Source organism: Trichechus manatus, unplaced genomic scaffold (assembly GCF_000243295.1).
Source record: "Trichechus manatus latirostris isolate Lorelei unplaced genomic scaffold, TriManLat1.0 scaffold00233, whole genome shotgun sequence".
NCBI lineage: Eukaryota > Metazoa > Chordata > Mammalia > Sirenia > Trichechidae > Trichechus > Trichechus manatus.
Genome location: NW_004444169.1, coordinates 830,365 through 841,549, shown reverse-complemented (window position 1 = coordinate 841,549; position 11,185 = coordinate 830,365). Strand labels below are relative to the sequence as shown.

The 11,185-nt window shown below is 41.7% G+C and overlaps 1 protein-coding gene across 1 annotated transcript in view; it reads left to right on the top strand.

Moving 5' to 3' along the window:
• The first annotated feature begins 5,794 nt into the window (after positions 1-5,794).
• HUWE1 (HECT, UBA and WWE domain containing E3 ubiquitin protein ligase 1) overlaps positions 5,795-11,185 on the top strand; it is a 190,657-nt gene continuing 185,266 nt past the window's right edge. The window contains exon 1 of the mRNA XM_023743061.1: positions 5,795-7,581. The gene's annotated coding sequence lies outside the window, so the exon portion shown is untranslated. The remainder of the gene's footprint in view (positions 7,582-11,185) is intronic.

The window sequence follows — 11,185 nt, the reverse complement described above, 5'->3', positions numbered from 1 at the left end:
ACTGGAATAAACTGGAATTCTCATATATTTCGGGTGGGGCAGTATATTGGTACAGTTGTTCTGGAGGGACTCTTTTGTGTTTTTTGAGAGCAATGACATTTTGACCCCAGCTACTCTATTTCTACAAATTTCTTCTGAGAAAAATCTTTAAAATACACAAATATTTAGTTACTTGGAAGTTCATTTTTGTATTTCTTATAATAAAAACTTTCCTAAAAATAGGGTCTTGGTTAAATAAATAACATTACAATGGAATAACATTCACCAATTAAAAATAATATTGTAAGAACATTTAAGGAGTCGATCTGTCTCAAAGAAGCCTCTATAAATCTCCTGAGATTGTATACAAAATTTTAGGGGTACATATATGTATATGGGGGAGTGGTGTGAATCCATTCATTAGATTCTCAAAGCACGGCATGAACCACCGCTCTAAAGGGTTGGCATTAGAACTGGAGGGTGTAATTAGTTTTTTAGTTCCTCTATGTCTCAAGAGTTCTTTGGATACTACTTTTGTCTTTATACTTTAAATACTGAGCTAATGCATGGGTTTTGTTAAAAATCCAAACCGTATCCAAGTATCTACAGTTGCAGATGAAAGTTCCCCCTCTTCTCTCACTCTGCAACCTCATTTTGCACTCCAGATGAAGCGCGGTTAATAGTTAGGGTGGGGTCTCCTACCCGATCCTTTTTATTCCTATGCATTTACAGATGCATATATAATATCTGGATAAATAGATAATTGAGTTTACTTCCTTGCCAATCGCACTGCCACTCCAAATACCAAGGATAAAAAGAAAAAGAACGTTTGTTTAGGGTTTCTTCTGTGCCTGAAGTGTTTTAGAGGTTTGCCTATGTGAGCTCACTGTGGTCAGTGACCCCATCGTCTCCCGCCCTCCACACTGTGTCATCGTTTGCCCTCTTGCCCCCCACCCTCCATTCTCCACAAGGTAGCTGGAGAGGTCGTTAATTTTTAAGCGTGAATCACGTCATTCTTCAACGGCTTCCATCGTGCCTCGAATCAAATCCCAACCGCTGGCGATTCTACTATCCTCTATGGTTGGATTTGCTAAGCTGTGAGTAGCTCAGGCAAGGTTGCCTGCAGGAGATCCGGCTTCACATGGGAGGGAGCGCCCTCCCAAGGGGCAGGGGCGGGGCTTCTAGAGCGGTGGGTGGAGCCTCAGGGCGAGTGTAGGGAGGGCCGGAGGCGGAGGTTTTCTGCCGAGTGTTGAGCGAAGGGAGCAAAGCAGCAGGGTCTCGGACCTAACGAGGTACTGTGGAGCCCGCGGAGCCATTACCGCTGAGGTGAGGGTCTATTCCCAGATTGTGGGACGGGCTGTCCTCGCGCCGTAGTTGACTCCTCGCGGGGAAGAGTTCCCACGGGACCCTACGCCGAGGCGCAGAGGCGGCGGCCTGGGGGAGCCTGAGACAGAGGCTAGTGAAGGGGCCGGCCGGCCTGCCTCAACCCTCCCTCAACACCCCCCTCAACCCCGCCTCTCCCCTCCCCCAGGTCTCGGCCAGCGCCGGTGGAGAGCTAGCCGCATCTTCTGAAGCAACCAGGCTGCGGCCCGCAACGCTGTGAGAGAGCAGTCGACAGTGGGGATGCGAGGTATGGGCATTAGCTGTGGCAGAGTGGCCCTAGAGAGAGTAGAGACCGGGCCTTTGGCAATTCTCTTAAGGGTTTGAGGAAGGAGGCCGGGTAGGGGAGGGGAGAGGAGAGAAAAGGTGAGGGGGAGCCCTTACGCAGGCTTCGCGGGTAACTGCTAGACGTTGTGTGTGTATGTATATGTGTGTGTATATATGTGTATATATACACATATATATGTATATATATGTATACACATATATACACACACATATACACATATATGTGTTTTGGTATTTTAACGGTACTATACAGATATTCATTTCGGCTAATTGTTTATTGCAAACTTAACAATATGTCTTGTAGATCTTTTATATTGGGGGATCTAAATTTATCTCAGTTTTTAAACAGCTGCATTGTGTGACTGTACTACAGCATATCTAACCATCTGCCGATTGATGTACATTAGCTTCTTCCCTTTTTTTTGAGCGGGGGCTATTACAAGCAATGCTGTAATGAATGGGTTTGTGTGTATATATGTTTCATGCACATATGAGTATTTCTGAGGAGAATTCTTAGAAGAGTAATCTCTGGGTCAATGTGTATATGCGTGTTGAATTTTGATATATTTGTCCAAATTGCCTTCCCAAAAGCTATACTAATTTACACTCTTCAACGTTGTGCGAGCGTGCTCATTTCTCTACAGCTGCCCCAACATGAATTATCAATCTTTTGGCCAATTTAAAGGGCAAAAATGGTATGTCATTGTTTTCTTTTGCATATCCCTGATTACTAGTGAAACTGAACGTATTTTTTTATTTGTACAATTACAAAAATAGGCAAATATCAATAGTCTTCCTATATATAAGCATAAGCCTTTTGAAAATTTCATACTAAAAAACCTCCCGCTAGCAATAGCAAGAAAAACAAAAATACCTATAAGTAAACTACATAACTTTATTAAGGAATATAATAAAAGAACGTTTTCATAAATGGAGAAGGATGCCATGGTTCTGGATAAGAAGACTCAATTTTGTAATGATGTCCATTTTTCCCATGTTGAGTTATACAATTGATGCAATTTCAATAAATATACCAAGTTTTTGGAACTTAATGTGATTCCACAGTTTGTCTGGAAAAAAATAGATGGCTAAGAATTACCTAGAAAATACTTTAAAAGATTAGTGACGATGAGATTATTTGTACTACTAGCTATTAAGATGTGCTCTAAAGGAACAATATTTAAATTAGAATGGACAGAACAATGCATTAGAATAGCAAAGCTCACAAATCGAGCCAGATTGGATCTCGAGGTTTATTGGAGAAACATGTTGACTAGACGTGGAAAAACTGCCATATTAAAAGCTTCAAGCACTCACTCCCCCCACCCCCTTCCTGGAAGCTTGAATTTTCCTTTGAGACAGACTCCTTTGTTTGGAGAAAACCACTTTATTAGGTCTTTTGGTGATGCCAAGGTAAGGCTTCAGGAGTTCACATTGGTGGCTTTGAAGCTAGAACTAACGATATGAGCCTTTAGTTAGATTGAAGTGGATTCAGGTTAACCTGCAGTGCGGCGAGGGAAGGGGTCTGGATATTATCGATCTTTAGAAATTTTTTCTTGATTTAATGGGCAAAAAATGTTATGTCATTGTTTTCATTTGCATTTGCGTGCTTATTGTGAGATTGAACGTCTTTTATATATTAGTCCAGGATAATATGTCATTCCTGGAACCAGGTGACAAGGGGGGACTCAGTACTCTTCTTCCAGAACGGAGTTTGGCTAATTGGTACAGCCCTGCCCAGAAGCGTGAGAATAAACAGGTTGACTTTTTAAATTTTCCTCAAGCACTAGGTTCTAGACACCTAGATTGGGGGCGGAGGCAGTTTTCAGGACATGGCCGAGATTTGGCGCTGAGCTGTGTCATCGCGAGGTTTAGCAGCCAGCTCCGCAGTGGGTCGGAAACCTCGTGGTAGGCGAGATCCCTGCAGGACTGGAGGTTCCTCCCTTCCTCGGAAAAACTCCCAGTCATTTTTATGAAGCTCCGCCTTTCTCCTTTTTAGGAGTGTGCACTAGTCTCGCGAGACCTCTCGTCTTCCTAAAGGCGAGGCGCGGGCGGTATCCTGCGGTGAATTCGAAGGTCTCGCAGAGGCTAAAACATAATATCGCGATAGTTCTCAAGGCGCATGCTGGAGCCGGCGGCGGCAGTTTGGCTCCGCCCCTCCGTCCTTCGTGAGGTTGTGCGTCATTTGCTTTCTGCTTCGCGTCGGGTGAGAGCCGAGCGGTAGCGACTTTGGCTTTGGTGGGAGGAGGGGTCTGGGAAGGGCTGGGCTCCTGATTTTCCCGTCTGGTAGAGGTTCTCGCGGGATCGCGCGGAGGTGGCGGCGGTTCGGCTACTGACTGCAGCAGCCTCGGAGGCGGCGACGTCTCCAGCTAGTGCTGTTCTTAGCCGGTGAGTTCTCGCGGGAGTGGGGTTAAGTCCTCGTGGGTGGCGGTGGTGGAGGTAGCTCGCGGCGGGGGGGTGAGGAGGGCAGTGACTACGGTCTGTCTGCCTGCTGTTAAGATGGCGGCGGAGGCTGATGTCTGTCCGGCCAGGACCTGGGACTAGGTGTTGGCTATCCTCGTTGTGACGCCTCTTTCAGGTACCCGACGTGAAGGAGGTGACGACTAGTGAAACGCCGAGGTGCTGGTAAACCAAACTTGAGGCGAAGATCTCTTCGTCTCTAATCGGTTGAGGCGGCACTATTTCCCAGGCCTCAGCCGCGTGGGGGCCTGCCTTTTCTCCACCAATAGGTCAATGCTTGCGTAGTCACCACCGCAGTAGGCAGATAGGGAAGGGTGGAGTGGGGACTCCGGAGTTAGTTGGGGAGTGGGATTGGGGTCTAGGTTGGGGGGGCCGGGGGGACCAACCCACGACGACTGGTCCCCACCCCTACCTTTCTGCAGGTCCGCCTCCGTTCTCCCCTGCTGCAGCCAAGACAAATTTCCTGTTTTTCCTTGAGTTGAGGGGGGCTCTACTTCCCCAATTCCCACGATAGCTGAGCTAAGGTTTAGGGTCAAGCTGTGGTGCCTCTGACGTACTCCTCCCCCCTAATCCCATTGCTCTGCCGAATCTTTCCTATCTACATGGATAGTTGAGGCTCGTATTGGGAGTGGTGTCAAAGCTTTTCCTCGTCACCCCCTCCCCATTCCTTCTAAGGTAGAGAGCTTGGCCTGAGCACCGTAACCTATCCTGTCTTTCTCTTTCATTGGTCCTTTTGGCGCAGGCGTTGAATAGAGCGTAACCCGTTCCCTGCATATACTCCATCTTTGGGGATGGAGCCCTAGTAGCCTTCCATTTCCGTGAGTTTTCACGTTTGTATGACCCTAATCAGGGCACAAGGCACTGATTCCTTCAGCACTGCATGCTTCTAGAGAGAGCAATGAATGCGTCAGTGGTTGGAGGATTGCATTCTTCGCAGCCATTAGCTGCCCCCTCTTAATAAAAAACAGAAACTTTTGAAAAATGCTGTGGAGGATAACCCACTTATAAACCAACTTTCTTTCCCTTCCCGCGTGTCCCCACCCCTCCCCATCCTCACTGTGAAGCACGGGAACCGCCCCCTTTCCCTGCCTTGTTCTGATTTCCTGCAGCCTCTTGGTCTGTGGACATCTATCTTTGCTGCTAACCACTTCTTAGACATACTTTTTACTTTTTCTGTTCCGTGTTCCCCATGTTCTTTTTTTTCCATGGACTGAAGCCCCTAGATAGAAGATAACCTCCTGCCAGGCTCCATGGATAGCCATCCCCACTCCTGGCCTAAAAAAATAAAGAGCATGATTGATTATCTCATGCTGTTCAAACATTGCCCTGTTCTACCTTATTTCTCTTCCTCCCTTGCCAGTATTACATGGCCACCCACATTGATACTATAAGCAATTAATTCCCTATCATTTGTTTCTTTTGTAGATTTAATGTTCAGCATTGTTTTCTTAAAGCCCCAATGCTGCATAAATTTAGGAGACACCAACATTCCCCAGTCGTGGGAGGCAGCCTAAAAAACCCAACCCATTGCCATCCAGTTGATTCTGACTCAGAGCGACTGTATAGGACAGAGTAGAACTGCCCCATAGGTTTTCCAGGGAGCGACTGGTGGCCTGGTGAATTTGAACTGCCGACTTTGGTTAGCAGCAGAGCTCTTAACAACTGTGCCACCAGGGCTCCAATAATGGGGATAGTAGTGCCTATATTAAAGAGTAATTGCTAGAATTAGAAAATTTGCAAAGTGCCTGGTTCCTGGTAGGCACACCGTAAATTGTGGTAATTTTTTTTTTTTTTTGCATAAGAATACATTGGCAGATGCACCTGCATTGTATGCTAGTTTTTATGACTTGGGGAAGAGTGTTAGTACATTTCTATGCCAGACCTATGATTCTTGTATTTCTCCTCCCCCTAGATCAAGCTCTTTATCGCCAGTGTGTCATGATGTTCAAATGTGATTCCTACTCTGTTACCTGCTACAAGTCTAGGAATTTTAGTGCAAAATCACTGTCCTGAGATGACCACCAGCGATAATGTTCCTGTCAAGAACCATACCCAGATGTTATACCTCTTCCAAGGAGTGTCTCCTTATCCCTTGCCTACTTTCTCCTTCCATATCATTCACTCTACAAAAGTTATGAAATTTGATGCTATGCATTTCACGGTAGTAAAGGGAACTATCGCCAGCTAGTTTTCAAGTATTCATACTGCTTCTCCCCACCTCCTTTTCTTTGGTCCCTCAGGTCAGTGTGGGGATCTTTGTACCTGAGCAGAATAATTCCTATCTGAGACACAGTTTAGAAAGATTGTTTGGGATGCCCAACTTCTTTTCCAAAGTGAATTGTTGCCAGCTCTTTTAATACACTACCTCCTGTTGTGTTTTTGCCATTTTATATTTTCTAACATGCTTATTAAATAAAAATGGCTGTGTATTTGATTTGGAGATAGTTGTTGTTACTGTTACTATTTTGATTAGACCAATATTAAAATGAGTGCTGTTTTCTAATTACTTTGGCTGGATTATGGGGATTTAAGTGGGAATAGGTATATATATGCTGATGGGAAGTTGACCTACAATTGAAAATTTACCATGGATAGTCATCCAGTAATTAACTATATGTGGACTCTAATTTTGAGCTTCAGGGTGTGCTTTGTTTAAAGGATAATAGAATTTTCCCTTTCATTGAAGGAGAGATGATCACTTTCTGTTCTGAGATTTTGCATTGGTACCTTTTACAATGGTTGAAGCAGTGATCAGAAATGAATTAAACCTCAGTTTGACCTTGTCATTCAGAACTAGAATAAATCTGGGAATGATAAATAATCTAGGTGTGACCTCAAGGGTTTAATTTATTTTCGATAGATGTCTGAGAAGAAAGGAAGGAGTGGCAGTACGAATTAAAAACTTTGTCTGAGGTTCAGTGGCAAAGTTTAACCTGGATGTTTATTATTTGTCTTCCCAGTATAGCCAAAAAGCCTGTATGGTGATGAAAAATAATTTTTTATATGTGCATTTTTTTACAAAAATAATAGAAAATTAAAATTTCCTTGGTATCAGTTGTCACTGAGAATATAAAATTGTCTGTAAAATTAACTATACCCTATGATTTCATATGGGTTGAGAACAGATGAGTTTTCAAGGGTGTTTTAAGTGTCAGAAGTATTGTTATAGCTGTTCTGAATTCTTCAGTTACTGCTCAAAGCAGGTCCTAAAAAATGCAAATTGATATGTGAGGGCTATTGCTTCAGAAATAATAACTGTGGTTATGTTTAAGAACTGATGTAATGGTTAACTCCCCCACCACCTAATAAATGTGTTGTGTGTGTCTCCCTCACTTTTTTTGTAGGCCCTCCACTAGTCTGACCTGAGTGGGTTAGTGCTCCAAAGGAACCAGCAGACCAAATTGGTAGGAAGGTTCAGGAACCTCTTGGAGCAGTGTTGGCGTTTTCCATCAGGATGAGTATGATTGATTCTAGGTTAGTTTTGTAGATCTTTGTGGGTAGTATTTGTATTTTACTTCCTGGAATGGATATGGTGGAGGTATATGTACTTCCATTCTGTGATTGAGCTAGTTTGGTTTTTTCCATCATCTGGATCTGATGTGGCACTGATACTTCTTGCTTTTAAGTGGAGGTCATTACTGAATTAAAGGGAACCATTTATTTGAATTCTGTCTACCTGATTTTTTAAAAAACACCCGTTTTTGGGAAAAAATTGCAAGGTATTAATTTCTAACCATTTCTTTAAAGAATTATGAAAAATTTCGAACCTACAAAAATTGAAGAGTATAATGAAATCCCCACGTACCCATCATCCAACTTAAACGGTTATCAGTGTGCAGCCATTTTATCCTCCCCCAAGCCAAACTATTTTGAAACAAATCCCTGAGGTTATTTTTATTTGTAAAATACTTGTTTTATCTCTAAAATATTAGGACTCTTTAAGCATAATCTCAATACCATTATCACAATTAAAAAATGTGATTCCTTAATATCAGATATACAGTCGATGTTCAGATGTCCCCAAAATTTTTTTTACAGTTTATTTGAATCAGAATCCAAGGAAAGTTCATTTATTACAAATGCTTGTTGTATCTCTTAAGTTTGTTTTAATCTGCAGGTTCCCTCTCTCTTGTTTTTTCCTTCTGATTTATTATTGAAGAAATTCTCCCTATAGCATTTCCCTCACATTTGGTGATTACTTCCCAATAGTGGCTGCAACAATGGGCTCAAACATATCAGCAATTGTTAGGATGGTGCAGGGCTGGGCAGCATTTCGTTCTGTTATAGTCTGAGCAGACTTGGCACCTAATAATAACCTTGGTGTCTAACCCATTCTTGCTAAGTTGAAGACCCTGGAAGACTCCATTATACTGGAACAATGGCAGTAATCTCCTATATCCCAGTTGGAGTTGATGCTGCTGGCCTAGGCACTATCCCAAAATAACTAGTTATGAATTCCTTTTTCTGTGGCAAAGTCTGATTTAATTGATACCTGACTTTTAATTCCATGTCTTGACCTTGTTATTGCTTCTTATGAAAAGTAGGCCTCCTGGTGGAAGAAGCTAATGTTGCCTAGATAATGACCTGATTGGCCTTTGGAGTTTTTCGTGCATGGCTTTAATTTCTTTGGGTGATTTAATTACTTTTATACTATTTTATAATTTTGGTGTTGGTATCTCAGTTGCTCTGACCCATAACTTCTAAGCTGTTAAGGCTTAGTGATGAATTCCTTTGGCTGTAATGTAATTCTTGAAAATGGTGATACTAAAACAATTTTTGAGAGCTTCCATTTACGTTCTGATTATTAGCTATTATATGAAACGATAGTCTTCCATTTTGTTTTTTCTGGAAATGATGTTCCCCAGCACGAAGTCCATTTAAACTGCTCGTTTCTTTGCTTGTACAGCATTGGCCATTCTGGGGGATATTGCATATCCCTTCCATGGTCAAAATCTGAGAATGCAAGTTGGACAAGTAGGCTCCAGCCAGCCTTTGGCTTAGGCACAAATGAGAGGAAAAGCCACTTGTGCCTGCCTGTAAAATGACAGTTTTCAAGTTGAGAGGACAGAAAGGGTGGAGTTCATGAATGAAGATTTTTGAGGTATTTGGATGAAATATGAATTACCAGTGCTGTGGGTCATGAGTTCAGGCCTTTAAATTCTTTGCTCTTTAATGGAGAAATCAAATTTTTAGTTGAAAATTGACTAAGTATTACAAATGTGATTTGGGGGAATTGCAGTGAAGTCTGTCCATTCAACAAAAAAAAATTTGAGCACATTCTATTTGCTTAGTGCTGGAGATATAGCAATTAAGTGTTTACTCCTGTCCTGAGTTTTCTGAAGTTAGGAAGTTTGAACAAGGTCACTTAAATCTTCTAATCCTAAATTTGTGAAATGAGGATAGCTGTAAATTATTGGTACAGAGCTTTGTACACAGTAGGCATTTCAGTATTTGAACTGTTTCTACAGTTCTTAATAGCAGTAAGTTCACAATGGAAATGTTGGTTTTTTTTTCTTTTTATGTGTTTTCAACTGTGAGTTCAAAGTATTATATTATTGAAATGCCAAACTTGGTTGCTTTGAAAATATTTGCCCTTCACATTCCTTGTTACCTGTTCTGCAGTTAGATTACTGTAAATTGTTGAAGTCTGGAATGTAGCTGTAACCATATCAGGCTGCTTTACAATGATCTCACCATCTATTAAGGTTGATAGTCAACAAGCACTTGGCCTTTCTGTTTTGCGGTACTATTCTCTGACTTGTTCCCTCAATGACTGGTTACCAGATGTTTATATGTTAATGTCAGGGATAATTCCGCTCAGAAGATTCTTTGGAAGCCCTCTCGTTTGATGTGTCATAGGGGTTGAGTTGTTAAAACTTGATGTACTTGTTGACCAGCTTGGTCTTCTGGTTATAGAAATGCTTTCAAATAGTGAAGGGGAGTGGCTCTCTATGAGTAAAACAAGTGTAGGTTTTGCCTCAGCTGTTAACCTGAGTATTTTCAATTTTTAGTTGCGGTAACAAGTTTTTCATTATTTGGCTTTAAAAATTACAATGTCGACGTAGGTTGATCCCCAGAATGTGATTTTACAGTCTTAGTTATCAAAAGAAATCAGTTTTTTTTTTTTTAATAATCATTAAATGGTGACTAAAAGGGACTAGGAGTAGGGAGAGGCAAATTGTTCTGGAATAACCTTTTACTGTAGTCACTTAGATTTAAAAGATTAGTAAGTCTGAACATACTGCTATGTATTTATGTACCATTTTTAGCACAACCCAAGTTTTAAGTCCTTACATTAGATACCAGAGATAATTGCTCTGGAAATTCTTGGGTATATTGCAGTTGGTGGCTGCTTAGTTTTTGGAACAATTTTGGAAGATTGCTTTGATGATTACATTATTTGCTATGATTTTTTTTTTCTTTTTTTTTTTTTTTTTGCCCATCTCTATAGTGAGATATATTTCTCCTGGTTTTTCCTTTTTTTAACTTCAAATATTAATTCTGTATTGCTGCATTGTACCAGGTGAATTCTTATAGACCATAAGACTTTTACAGCACAGTGAATAAGAACGTGGACTCTGGAGCCAGACTCCATGGGTTCAAGTCCTGGCTCTGTTTCTTATCAGCTTTGTTATCTTATGCAAATTATTTAATCTCTTTGTGCCTCAGTTCTTTATTTGTAAAATGGTGATAATAGCGATACCTACCACTTAAGTTTTTGAAGAGGTTTAGCTGTGTTAATGCATGGTAAGTGCTTAGAACAGTGGTTCTGAAACTCTAGGGGATATCAGAATCACTTAGAGGACTTGTTAAAACACAAGTTGCTGTGCCCCACCATCAGTTTCTGATTCTGTAGGGCTGGGAGGGACTCAAGAATTTGCATTTTCAACAAGTTCCTAGGTAATGCTGATGTTAATGGTCAGGGAACTACTTTGAGAACCACTGGCACAGAAAAGCCCATGGCACAGAACAATGTCTGACACAGAGTGCTAGCTATTTTTTTTTCTTGACTTTCTCAGTCCCTGAGCAAAACACTTCACTCTTGGGTGCTGTTTAGTATTGCCTTCAGCTAGAAGTA